This window comes from Centrocercus urophasianus, unplaced genomic scaffold (genome assembly GCF_019232065.1).
Source record: "Centrocercus urophasianus isolate 14NV4802_14NV808 unplaced genomic scaffold, USGS_Curo_1.0 seq_16, whole genome shotgun sequence".
NCBI lineage: Eukaryota > Metazoa > Chordata > Aves > Galliformes > Phasianidae > Centrocercus > Centrocercus urophasianus.
In genome coordinates this window covers 11,328,021-11,342,572 of record NW_024884711.1, presented here as the reverse complement: position 1 = coordinate 11,342,572, position 14,552 = coordinate 11,328,021, and positions in this window count along the sequence as shown.

Genomic DNA, 14,552 nt, shown 5'->3' with positions numbered 1-14,552 from the left:
GGCTCCCTTGCGACGCTCCCTTCTCACAAATACTTCAGAGTACGCTTTGACCGCTGTAATAACGCCTCTTTTCCTTTTCCTTTTTTTTAGGGTGTTTCATCAGGTTTCTTGCACAACTGCCTGTACTTCTGATAGATTTCCAGCTTTCCCATCCATCTGTCAAGTTGAAAATAACATGAATTGAATATTCAGTTTGTTCTTGAAAGTGTAGACTTTCAGGGACTGAATCTTATTTAAGCAGATAAATGCGGTTGCTGCCTGGCCAATCTGTGACATTATTTCCTTTGAGATGTCCCCACTGGCTTGCACAGTACAGGCAAGGTATTTGGGTTGACTCATCTCTTACACTCCTTTACCTTGTAAAGCAGTGCTGGAATTTTAGACTTCTCGCTGGAATGACTCTTTGCATATGAGTGTTAACCCTATGTTTACATGCTCAGTAGTCTTTTAGTTCACCTCTTCAGGCAGTTTTGTCTGAATGGACATTAAAGACCTATGTCACTGGCAAAATAAAATTGCAGCGTTCTGCTATTGAGCCATATGATGTCTGACAGCCCAGTTATCCACACCTTCTGATAGTGAATAGGTGGAAAAGCCAAAGCATTTAATGGTTTGGCACTGTCAGTTTTTGTTGATCAGCCTTCATATGCAAGAACTTTGGCATCTCCTTGTTCACTGAAACCATGTTCAGTGTTTATTATCATCAAGCAGAATATTTTGTCTCTTTTCACTCATGCTTAATCTTTGCATGCTGCACCTGGGTATAAAGCTGTGTTGATAGTAATTACTTGACAAAACACATCGCTTCAAGATTCAACAAAACAAATAATGGTAGAGACTGTCAAATGCTACAGAGATTTGTATGGCTCATAGTAGCAAGTTTTTGCTGTTCAGTCTTCCTCTCATGACTGCTATGCACTGTGAGAAGTCAGAATAATGATAGATTATGGAGAAATGTTATGTGCCAGAAACTGAACAAGAGTAATGCCCCCTTGGCACTTTCAAAGCTCATATGCAGAAGGACACACTGTAGCTTGCTAGGGCCTTTACTGACCGGTTGCTGCAGATACTGGTGTACAATGGCTACCAGAACTAGCTTTAAATACATCAGCTTTAAACCAGCAGTGACTGTCATGCAACAATCCTTTGAGTGAATTGAATTTACAGTCTAGTACAACTTCATCCAGATCAAAGCTTCCTCCATGAGCTCTGCTTCAGCCAGCTCACTATACAACAAGGTCTATCCACAAAGAAATAAAGGGACAGACAAACAGATCACTGAATGGATTATCCTGGCATCGATACTCTGAGGAAAAAAAAAAAAAAAAGAAAAAAAAAAAAGGGATTTTAAGAGCCGAACATTTCAGAAAGAGGAAAGCTCTCAACATTGCAGTCATTCCCATCGAGTGAAGAGACAGTGGTCTGTGTGGACAGTTCCTGTCTTCATAGGGCTGCACTGCTCCCTGATGTGTGACCTTCACCCTCTGCCAGCAGCATAGCTATGCCGTAGCCATTCCTTCTGGCCCCAGCCCGGTACCTCTTGCCTTCCTACTTAATTCTTTGTGTGATCCCTGGGTGAGATCTGCAAAAAGAGCCATTATAAGGCTAAGCCCTAAGCGATCTCCTGTTTGTGCACATGGCTGCTCGTGTATTGAAACATGGATTTCAGAGAATAAAGAAATGTGATGTTTCTAATAGGAATGTTTCAAGCATAAGCAATTTAATTACTTCTTTCTGATCCAAAATGAACTGAAAAATTCCTTGGTTATAATTTCTGTCAGGGGGCATTACTGGCTTAAAATCAGTGCTAGACATGTGGTGGTTGAAATGGCAATCTTGTTCAAGATTTCTTCCATAGTAATATGCTGGCATACGTGTTCAGAGTGCCCATATGGCACACTTCCATATGCTGTCTCATTTTAACCAAAGCATAGATATATTTCTCCTTTTATTTCTGCAGAAACAATATGGCAGAAAGCCTTACAGAAGAAACTCATTTCACATATAGGTGAGGAATTCACTTCACAGAGAAGACATTATTTTCTTGCTCACATAGGGGGCGGGTAGGGAATAGATTCTTCAGTAACAGGAAGGAAGAGAAAGAGAAAAGAAAAACAATAACAAAACAAAGAGACATCCTTTTGTTTGGTTCTATTCTCCAACTACATTAAATGACCCAAGTAATGAGTAGAGAATGATTTAGATCCAGTAGTACACAACCATGTTAGGTCAGTAACTGCTCGCTGCTGGCTGACAGTGTGAACTGGCCGTGAGCAAAAATGTGCTGTCATTTCAGAACATTTTTAGACTTAGCTATGGAAATATTTCCTAGAACAGACAGATTCCTTTGCTACACAACAATTAACACCAAGAGCTTAAAAATGCAGAGAGGCCTGATGTGTTTTTTAACAGCCCAGATGCCTCCGGGGTTGGTCAATGAAGCATGAATGGCTAATATAAGATTCTGTGAATACTACTTGAAGATAACTTACAAACAAACAAACAAAAAACAACTTCTGAGAGCTTTCAAAATGTACTTCTGGCTAACGTAGTTTTCCTGAAGGTATATTTTTCTGTCCTGCTTCTCCTATTTGCTGCCCTGATTTGCTGTGAGCAATTAATTTGCAAATTGCAAAGAGCATGAACTATCATTGGGTTTGCATCACACCCACCTCAGAAGAGTTAACTAGGACTGGAAAGCAGCACTTTTTATGGATAATGAAAAAGAAATGGGGGGAAAAAAAAAGAGAGAGAGAGAGAGAGAGAGAGGAACTTGACTAATCACATCTTTAAACCTGGGACAAAGAATGGGTGGGTGTCCTGGTCCAGTGATCCCTGTGTTTTGAAGAATGGACTTTGAGCGGGCATCAAGGATCACGATGACACTGCACTTCTACAGGAGGAATGTGGTCCCATTTGGGCAAATGCCAAGGAAATCTCAGTGCAGTGTGCAAAGAGATACTCTGGAGACAAAAAGGTTTTTCTATAACACACTGCTCAGAACCCTTCTTCTGGTTTAGGTCACCTCTCACAAAGTGTCATTTCTTGACAAATCTACCTTTTGCATTACTGTTTTTATGGGCTACATGGACAATTAGAAAATGTTTCCATGGCAATTCATAGACAGTTTCTCCAAGATAGATTTTAGCATTCATAGACAAAGACTCTGTTCCTCCTTTCTGTTTTTAAAGTATTTTTCAGGCTAACCAAGTAGGATCATGTAGGAGTATGTTCTGCTACAGTAACAATATCACTATGAGGATATGCAGGGATTTCCAAGTTAAAAGTATTCTATTAATATCTTAAACATGCATGTTAAAAGCACATTCAGAAGAGACTGGGGCATACCTAAATCAGGTTAAATTTTGGAGTTTCGAAAAGGATTAACAGTGTGAACTGTGGCAGCTGGGATGGACTCAAACAGCTGAAGGTCTACGGATTGGTCATTTCATGCCTTCCATTTCAGACAGCCAACGTACAGCGAGCTGCTCTGCAGATATACTTAGTTTTTTATTTTTGAAGTGCAGTTGGACAGTCTGCAGGAAAAGTCTTGGAAATGAGAACTACAAAAACAAAGAAACAAACAAAGGAAACACATGCCAAGCAATTTAAGAGGGGTCAGAAGAAAAGAGCCTGCTCATTCCTCTTCCAGTGGAATGGACATCCCTTTGTGAAAGGAGAAAGGGAAGAACTGCTGATGCTTACTGCAAAGTGAAATTCTGGCAGTCTAACCTGTGATTATGACCCACTAATAATTTTCTCCGTGAGCAACTCAGTAAATAGCAGGGGGCAGCATAAAATGCCCAGTTTGACATTTTAACCAAAGTTTCAATCCTGTTCATAAATCATTTGAATATTAATATCTAAATTTACAAAGCTAGTTTACCATATTACCTTTCTAACCATTATATTACCTAAGCTTGCTTTTTTTTTTCCTTACAAATAAGATACAATATTTTGCAAATACTGTATATTATAAACAGTGCTCCTTGACCATCCTGCAAATATCAGTTCTTTCTGATCTCATAGTATGATGTGTTTTCCAGAACCACTGCATTCTTTTTACGGACTCTGAAAACACTTCCACATCAGATCAGTTCATGCTGGCTCCGTAGGCACCAGCGCTCAATGTTCAGGGAAGCTGGAGCTCAGCAGAAGGCTATCAGGTGACAGATCCTGGTGTTCCCAAGAAAAACCTAATGTTGTTGAGCCTCAGAAGTAACTAAAACATATGTAAACCATTTAAAAAAAAAAAATAGAATCTTTTTATTCTCTGTGAAAGAATAACTTTGTTAAAGTTGCAAAACTGGTGATGCCACTTCTTGTTGGAACTGCTGCAGTGCAGACATTTGTGTAGCCTGAAGTCTTACAACAAAAACCTGGAGTCTTAGACTTATTTGCACAGCACGTTTGTCTTCTCAGAACATCTGTTTGACTCTACATTTGCCCTTGTGAAACTTGATCAGGTTTCTCTCTGCCCGACTCTTCAGTCTGTCCATGTCTCACTGAAAGGCAGCGCAGCCTTCTGGTGTGTCAGCCACTCCCAGTTTTGTACCACCAACAAACTTGCTGACAGTGCATTCTAACCCTTTGTTCTGGTCACTGAAGATGCTGAACAAGACCAGACCCCATACTTACTCCTGGGGAATACCACTAGTTGTAGCTTCCAGCCAGACTCTGTGCCACTGCTCACAGCCCTCTGAGCTCTGCTGGTCAAACAGTTCTCAGTCCACCTCACCTTCCACTCATCTATCTCACATTTTTTAAGCTTACCTATGAAACATACACAGACATGCATATATGTATTTTTTTTAAAGGGCATGTATGTTACCTCTTCTTCTCAAAAGAGTTTTGCTTGCTGTACAGGCAGACCACCGTACTGAAAAGATGTAAATAGTTTAGCCTTCTAGAAATGGAAATTAATGGTTATTGTAGGAGAATTACTGTTTGGCAGAATATTAGACTTCCAAGAGTATATTAAATTAAAGCAGCTTATGTACTGTTCAGCATTCACCTATGAATGTACAGGGACATTTACCTTGAAAGCTTAGTCTTCAGAACTGAAGAGTAGCCCAGCTTATGTGGGGATGCCAGACAGTGTACCTGTGGTTCTGTTTGGGTGATGCCAAAAGGTAGAACTGTAAAGGGCAGCTGCAGGAGCATAAGCATCAAGGGACTTAAGTTGTATTACTGGGACCGCCACCATCTTCTGCTTTGTTCTCACAGTGGATTTTAATTCTCTTTGTTTCTAAGACAATAATCAGAGCTGAGACTGTTTATCACTTCAGCAGAACCATTTGAATGTAACAGATAAACAGTAAACAAAGCTAATTCAATAAATTGAAGTACGACTTCACTACACTGCTAAAGCCTAATAGACAAAGCAGAGGATTGAGAAAGCAACTTAATGTACTGCATTAGGTACATAAGAAAAACTGCTGGAACAATTTGAATTTCCTGAAGTCAAACCTACTTCCAAGAAGCTCAGAGTGGTAAGAAAGAGAAGCAAAGTCAGTACCAGTACCTGGTATCTCACTGCGCAGTAATAAAATAAATAATTGTAAACAGTCACAAACACCTTAAAACAAAATACACAAGTACAAACAGAGCATCTGACAGAGTGGAAACAAAAGAAATTACATAATAATTTCAACATGCAATTCTCAGATTAGATCTGCGTGATACACTGCTGTTATTTTTTCACAGTAATAAACAAAGGTTGGCACTGACAGCAGATGCTATTCCTCAGTATTCAATATAATACTGCAATATGCTGCTGCTGCATTTCCAAATTACTGAGGGTATTAGCAAGAAAGCTGCTACAGAGGAATGAAAAAAAGATGGAGGAATATTACTGCTTCTATGCTAAGCTGCTGTGGAGGCAGCCTTCTTAGTGGTGACCAAAGATAAAAGCAATTAGGTAGTTTTTGCCATTCAATTCCTGTGATGTTTATTTTAAATACATAACACTTCAGTGTCTGTGTATGTTTTCTTCTCAAGTGTGGGCTAAACAGAGGCGTAGTGAAAAAATAGACTGACTTCACATTGACATCAACAGAGTTGAATTTCACCCAAATGTTCTTAACTGTGTGCACCTCTTTTTAAGAGCACTACTGATATTCCATTTCTTCCACTTAATATTGCAAGCAGAAGTGTGAAGAGCAGGATAAATTTCAATTCCATTAGAGTTAGCAACAAACCTTCTGCTAATTTACATGTACAGAACACAAACATATGGCTGAGTTAGAAACAGAGGAAGATAAGAAAATGCTCTCTCTCTGGCTGGAATCAGGGTAGATGAGCAGTGCCCAACTTGCCCATGCTGTTCTCTGCTCTGATGCCACTGTGGTCCTTTCTCCACAAGAAGGGAACTGCTCCTTTCTTCACCAGAACCAGGGTTCCCACCTCACAGAGCTGGTGGTGCCAGCTTTGGGCACATAGATGAGGAGGGAGCTGAACAGCTCAAGGGTACCAAAGCAGGTACTGTTGAGTGCAGAGACGAGGAGGAGAGGAAGAGTGGCCTCTTTATCTCAGCAGGCTTGTAAGACACGTCTTGCACATAAACATGCTGGAAGAAGTCCAGTCGGAGAACGGGATGGATATATTTTAATATCACTATTTTTAGGTTATATGAGAGAAGGCTGCTGGGAGTCTAAGTTTAAAACAAATGGTAGGTTGCTTCTTTCTGTTACAGGCGTAGAACTGTGTCACGACTGAAAAAGAAACACATGGCTGAGAGATTTCTTGAACTCCTGCATGGTGGTTAATTTTTCAGCAGTTCTTTTAATGGATATGAGAGCATAATACAGCAGAATCCACGAAGTCAGCTCTCACTGTCAGTTCCTCAGTATGATTCTGGACAAAATCCCATCTCTCTTACCAATGCTTTAATTTTTGGTTGTGTTCCTTCCCTATCTCTCTGGTCAGCTTTTGAATGAATTGCAGATTTTAAATCAGATTTTTGAAACAGTCTACAGAAGCAGTGCTTTTTGAACCAGGCTTGTATAACTCTGCATCTGACTAAACTGCTAAATTCCTAGTCTCAACAGACATGCAGAAATGACCCACTTTCAGTGGTGCACTACTTATATAAACAGAAGTCCTATTATATGTTATATATATTATTGTATGTCTATATTTACATACATAAGTTTGCATGACAGGACACAAGCAATCCTCAGCTGCCTCTTGATATCCCCCAATGATTTTGTTGTGCTGGAATGAAGCTTTTTTTTTTATTTCACATGGGAAAAAAAATATATATATAATTGAAGTAGATTGGAATGATGCCTTAGGATTTAAAATCCAAAGCCAGCTCACTTACATGTAGCTAATCATTCTTGGTTTATGATGGACTATGGGAGACTATGGAAGACAATCAAGTTCTCGTACTGTTCCCAGTGGCCAGATATTCATATCCCAGCCCCAACAGCATATCTAGTTATTATGCATTTTGGCAATCAGCAAAGAAACACTGCAGGCTGAATGTGTGCCAGAATGTATGCATAATGTGAGCCAACACTGCAGGAAAATTCAGGTCCAGCCTTGCTGAGTGGACATCTAACTACAGAGTTTGAGGAGCAGTGAGGGGAGAGGGAGGGAGGGGTGGACTCTGACCTTTCAAGGCAGGGCACCTTCCCATCGGAGCCTGCAGAAGTTTGGACATTATTTTTGCAGCCTTGGGTCAAGTGTCTTCTCAGACACTGATTTGTGAAGGTTTGGGAGTTATTTTTTATTCCTGTTAGCTCTGCATAGCTAAGCCAACCAGAGGAGGTAGAATAGATTCTGTTATTTATTCTGTACAACATCAGACGTACATATCCTGTATGTGTGCCGAGCTACTGAACTCTATCTGATCACCAAGTGTTACTGATGGCAGAACCAGCCTGCTGGAGACAACACACTGGAAAAACAAGAGAAAGAATCCAAGCTGACACACAGCATCTAAGCAAGCTGACAGAGCCAAGTTTTGGCAACTTAATACATTAGGAGAAGGGAGATGGCTTTCTTTTCCACTTGTAAAATCGGATACATTTTGTCTGGAACAAATCAGAGCAACATGAAAACGTAACATGGTTGTGTCATTTTTCTAGCACCCCTTTTTAGAAAATAGATTTGTAATTTAAGGCTCTATGTGCCTGGGACAAGCTCCATCCAAATCAACAGGAGCTTCTCGGATTTTTATGGAAATTAGTTCAGGATGCTAAAAATCCACTTCGCTGCCAACCACAAAATCTCAGGAGTACAAAGTCCTATTGATCTGGTTATCAGTTGAAGCTTTATTTATTAATCTCCTTACACAGATTTGTGGGAACACGGTGGAAGAAAGAGTTAGATGGGGAAGAAGCATTTAGCTGTGCAGTAAATACAAAGAAGAAGATAAACCTAAGCATCTAAATGTCCTGCTGAGTGGGAGGGACACTGCACCGCTCCTCACGAACACAGCAGCTTGCGGTTGTTTCACTGAATAGAAGCCTTGTACCAGAAGGAAAAGTGGCTCTCAAAAGCAACTAGTCAGACCCAAATAAATTATGTTAGTAAACTGAGGTATTTTGTCCTTTGTATGCTGAGGGAAATGCATCTGCCATGGCTGTTTTTTATAAACCCGTTTCTCAATTAAAAAAACCATGTGAGCTGATAGATGTTACGATTTCATAACTTCTGCCACAAGGGTATTTGACTCTTTGGGACACTGAGCTCCTCAGCCTGCCAGCAGCACACTGTGTTGGACAGACTACTGAACAGTCTACTGACCCAAAGGAGAAATGTAACCGCGTTAATAAAGACAGTGGCTGAGGAGATCTGGCAATAATTTATCTGGCAAGAGTTTATTAATGGAAATACAAGCCACATCATCAGTGTTTCTGGACACTATTTTTCCAACAAGAAGATAGCAGAATTACATCAAACAAACAAAAAGCAAGATAAAACTTCAAAACTTCAACTTTCTTTGGAAAGATCATCTCTTTTACTTATTGTGCTTTTTGGGTTTAAAGAATTATACAATGAAGAATGAGGGTTATCCTTGGTAATGGCTTTTAAAATGTAACACTCTTAGAAGCAGACAATGTAAAATAGCTATTACAACAGCAAAAATCAGAGAACACTTTGTACCAGAAGGAAATTTACAAGTCAGAGTTAAATTCAATAGAACATCCATAAAGCCAATATCCAAATCACTCTTTGTTGTATAACGGGAATATAATTAAAGAGATGAAATCCCACAGATGTGCATTATCTTCCTTTGAAGCTGTTGCACTGCCAAAAGCAGGCATCTCACAAAAAATACTTTAGTTCCATGTTAAATGTATTAAGGGCATTTTTTACTGTTTTGCTTTTTTTTTTGTTTTGTTTGTGTGTGGAGTTTCTTTCACTTTAAAATATATGGTAATTTTAAGCTTGAGTTGGGCTGGGATTTTTTCTGCAGGGACAGACCAGTGCCTGTGCCTAGTGAGCACACCTATGGCGATTTCAGCAGTGGGCAGCTGAAGCTGGGCACTCCTCCCCTGCCAACTCCATACCTCAGCTTGCTTCCCATGAGGTGCTGGGAGCCTGGGCCACTGCATGTTCTCCATAGCTGTAGCAGATGACATAGGAAAAAGGGGAAAGTTTCCCTGATAAGCTCCATACCTGGAGGTGTTCAAGTAGCACACAGGTGTGGCACTAAGGGCCATGGTTCAGTGGGCATGATGGGGATGGGCTGATGGTTGGAATAAATGATCTTAGAGGTCTTTTCCAACTTTAATGGTTCTATGATTCTATGGTTTGCTGCTTTCCTCAATAATTCAGGCCAGATTTGGCCAGCCTATTCCGTATGGCATATACTATAAGAAATGAGATTTCTCTCATGCTTAAACTACAATTTAGCCATTGAAGTAGGCACTAGGTATCACTAAAGGCTTGATCATTTCCAGTACTACATTATTATTCACAGGAGCAAGCCACTGAATTGGATTAGAATTAGTCTGTATTCCTCATTTAGATCTGAAGATCTGCTATAAAGGGATTCTTGGAGTGTGCTGTATCTCGAAAAACAGAACAAATAGGATTTGGCTCTGACTACTTCAGAGCCAGTACTGAATTTGCAATTGAAGAGAAATCCAATGGCAATTACTGTCATTAACAACAACAACAAAAAGTTTACATTTTTATATTTGCCTGATGATATATTTAATTGCATTTCACCCATCAGAACATAAGAGGAAAGCCCACAAATGAACTCAACAATCAAAGGAACTGCAGAAAAAATATTTCAATGCATGCTTTTTCCCTTTGTAAACATTTGCAAAATAAATCTGTCCTAAGCTTCACTGTACCAAATTATTTTTATTTTTTCTTAAAGTTGTTTTATCCTTCCTGCTTCTGAAGCAAAAAATCTTTGTGATGCTATGCAATGAGTTTGTGTCTAGGGCCAAAACGAATGATTTGGAAATCATCCAGAAAAGCACCTCCTTCCTCAAGATCTGGGTCAGAAATAATTACAAATTGCAATTATAATAACTTAGCATGGGCTATAACATTTATTATCTGTGTCATGCTACATTTGTGTGATTCCTACATTCTGTTTACAGGAAAGGTTGAAGAAATTATCTGCCCAAACTCATTAAACAGTAAACTTTTATTCTAATGTATTCATTTTCTTCACCTACAACTATATATGTAGAAATCCAACCATCTGATTCCCCAGAAGCATGATTCATTTGACAGATCTAATAACTCATAAGTGTAAGATTTCATCATACCTTGTAATTTTGTTCGTGGGACTTGGCAGGGAGTTTTCATGCACTGAATTTGGAATGTATCAGTTCCAGTTCAGTGTTTTATGACAGAAGAGAAATAAAAAGCTGTGAGAGAGAAGTGCAAATGGAGACACTGACCAAGGAAGACCATGGTGGGTTTGCCAAGGAGACCAAGGGGGTTATGGCCTTCTTCACAATGCTCCGTGCAGTAATCACTCTTGGATTGCTCACTGAGAGAGCGACCTTCAAGGCCCCCCTACCTGCTGGATTGCATACAGCCTCAATCAGATTCTTACAAGCAGCAGCCTGGGATTTTTCATGCCCGTGCCACTGTCCTAAGGGACAATCTGTGTGTATTAGGTGTTCACAGGATTTGATGAGGAATATAGCTTATTGATTTTCTCTCTTTTCCCTCCTATCATTAAAAAGAGCCTGTACTGACTTCTGTACTCATGAACGTTTTGCCCAAATAAGGTTTACATACCTCAGGTTTACAGAGGACAGCAAAACCCAATGCAAAAAAGTAAAACAAGTTTTTCTCAAGAATCATGATGAGATAGATCATCTCTGGCCAAGGAAAATAGAGAGAAATTAACTTGACTTAAATAGAAACAGGGTCAAGTCCTTTGTATCAGGGATTGATTCAGAGCCTAGAAAACAACTACAGGTTCTATTATTAATTGTAATATTTCTGTTGATATTTGTACTGATGCATACAGAGAGATATACAAGGAATTTAGTTACATAAATTAAAAACAGGTGGATCATTTGTAAGTGCAAAAGGAGGTATAAGGTAATCTAATTATTGCATAAGAAAATCCAGCAGGAAATACTTAATCACCACAGAACATATTTCAAACAACCTGACTTGGCAACAGCATGAGAATTTAAAGAAACTGCACAAAGGAGAGAGAAGCATCTTTTCAATGCAAGTATGTCTGAACCCCAGAATTCGGGTGTTTCAGTCACCCAGTCAGAGGTAGGACTCAGGAGCAAAGCAGTACTTCTCCATTTGATGACCTCCCATCTTGTTTTCACAGCAACCTCAGCACTGGGTCCAACAACCATGTGCCTGTATATCAACCACTTCTTTCTTCTGAAGATTATTCATGGGATATCCATGACCTATACGTAGATTCTGGAAACTGGAAGCTTTCCATCAGTATGGACGCAGTCAAGGAGCAAGAGATCCTTAAATTCTTTGGGGGAAAAAAATGTAGCCTGACTGCTTGTGAGCAGTTGTCCATGGATGCCAGTGACTGATCCAGCTCACCACACAACGTAAAAACTTAATCACCACTCTAGCAATAGAAGCAGAAAAGTGATTTTCTCAATAGCTTAGTCTGAGACTGATTTGTGAAAGCCAGCATCGCTATAAGGTTTGTGAAATGTTTGATTTGAAATGTTGCTAAGGAGGTAAGCACAATTGCTGAACTCTTGGATAATACCAGTTTGATCCAGGGCTTTGAAATATGCAGACACATTTATTACTAGATGTTTCAATCTCACAGATAGTAACCTATCATTTGAATATTTACAAACTCTTGCAAAGCTGAGTAATATGATACTTAAAATTCTTGTTACATGGGTAATCAAGGGAGTTACTGTTTGATTTTTTTTTAAATTACGGGTAATATCCTGTCCCCATTGGAGTTGGAAAAAGGTATTCTGTGAAATTACTTTAACACTGTGCTACAGAATATGCAGCTAAGTGTTTAATGCCAACGATGAACAGTAGCTAATGAGACATTTTGATAGCTGGTAGTGATTAAGTGCCCTACAAAGTCTAAATGCAGGGTCAGCAAGGTAAGGAGCTCTCTCTGACTTCACAGAATATGTGACACAGGGAACTGCCATTTCTGAGTCTACTTCATAATCATTCCATCATAATTCTCTAAAGTGTATGAAATAAAATATTTTTTTTTATTCCAGCAGGCAGAAGGATTCATTGTAATCAGCCAAGATTATGAATTTCTTAATTATAATGAAAGAATTTGTAGAGAAAACTAATCTAGGTGTGATAGTATCAGAGTGAACTTCTCAAGACTCTGTGCAAAGTGAATATATTTTACAGGCTGGATGGGGACTGTTAGAATCCAGCAGGCTTAGTGTGGGAGGACAGTGACATTACAGATTGTTTAAGTCAACAACTTCAGAAGCTGTCAGAGCCTTACTCATTCTGAAGAGGACAGTTATTTTTCACTGTTGAGGGTTTAATCCTATCAGAAGATAGCCAAGAATTTCTTATTTAATGTACCAGAGTTATTGTTTCTAGCTCCTGTTTTCATAAATTCTAATTAAAAATAAGAAAAGGAAGACGTGGCTTGCAGCTATACACAATTCAAGGGTATGAAATTTTACTAGACAATCAGCAAAGAAAGCAATGTTTTTATATCCTTCCAAAGTAATTCAGAAATACCATGTATTTATGCAATTATGGGCCATCACATAACACAATCTGGAGCTGTTAAATACTGGGTGACAAATCTTCATATATCTTTATAGGGCCACATTTGCAGATGGCAAATTGAAGGCTTAATTCAGCAAATCTTACTGATGGCAGTAATTCTGGTTTTTCACATGTCTTCTCACGGATTTCAAACTCCCTATTAACTTGAATGTTTCTATTGCCCTCTGTAGTACTAACTGTGAGAGTGGAGTTTCCAGTATCAGTCCAGATGTCATAGATTTGACTATGTAAATAAGCAGTTGTAGATTGCTTTAAGGATATGTGTTAAAAGATTGTTCATCAGCACCACAGTTATTCCTTATTGTTTTTTCTTTTCCTGTGACAAACCTTATGGGCAAAGTGGCTTTGTCTTCCTACCCTAAAGAGCTTAAAATTTATGTGTAGGAGAAAAAAAAAAAAAGAACATTTGCCTAGAATAAACAAGATTAAATATAGTTACCACAAATGAAACAGAATAGACTAAGATACATAAAACTAAGTCAATCGAGACAGTATATCCAACACAAGCACCAGTGGTGGGATTTATCTCGCCTATCTTTAGATGTGTACAAGTTAAGTATTCAGTTTCTGTCATTTAGGTTGTGCTATAGTCCAAGGAGAGAGAAGTTTAAGAAATAATCCATTCATCTGATGTATTTTAAGATGTGATGAATCACTTTCCGGATGTGGCAGCGTCCGTTGACCGCGAGAGGCACCTAGACAACTAGTCTACATTTACCACTTAAATGCCTTTTAGATGGCCAAATTAGGTGATAGAGCCCAGCCAAATTGCTTTGCAAATGTCACCTAACTGTGAAGGTGAGTTTTAAGGACAGTAAATTCAGTTAGACAAGAAACAAGTAATTGTTTGTGAATGTTGTATCACTGGTCAATAGGTCAGAGCTGAAATATACAGTGTATTTCCACTATCTGATTCCCCATCCATTCTTGCAATTCCAGACATACTATTTTGGCCTTTAAAACTTGCTGCATGCAAGGAAAGAAAACTTGGGCCATTTAATGAAACAGTAAAACTGAAGTCAAGGTGCTGGCAAATGCTCAGCGCAGACCACTGAGAAAAAAATCTTTTCCTGTACAACTATGTAGAAGACAGTGCATCATGAGTAGATATTAAAAATGGTTTAGGTGCAAATAAAAGCAGTTAAAGTCAGAAAATAGCAGAACTACAGTAAATAAACACTACTTCCAAAAAAGCAACAGTTTTCAGAAATGTCTATTCATTTCACAGGTCTCCACATGGCTAACAAAATAATCACTGTCTGCATGTGAAATTCTTTATCAAAAATAATTCTTGCATGAGGTCTTTGAGCCCTAGTAGTCATAACTTCCATGGAAAAAAAAAT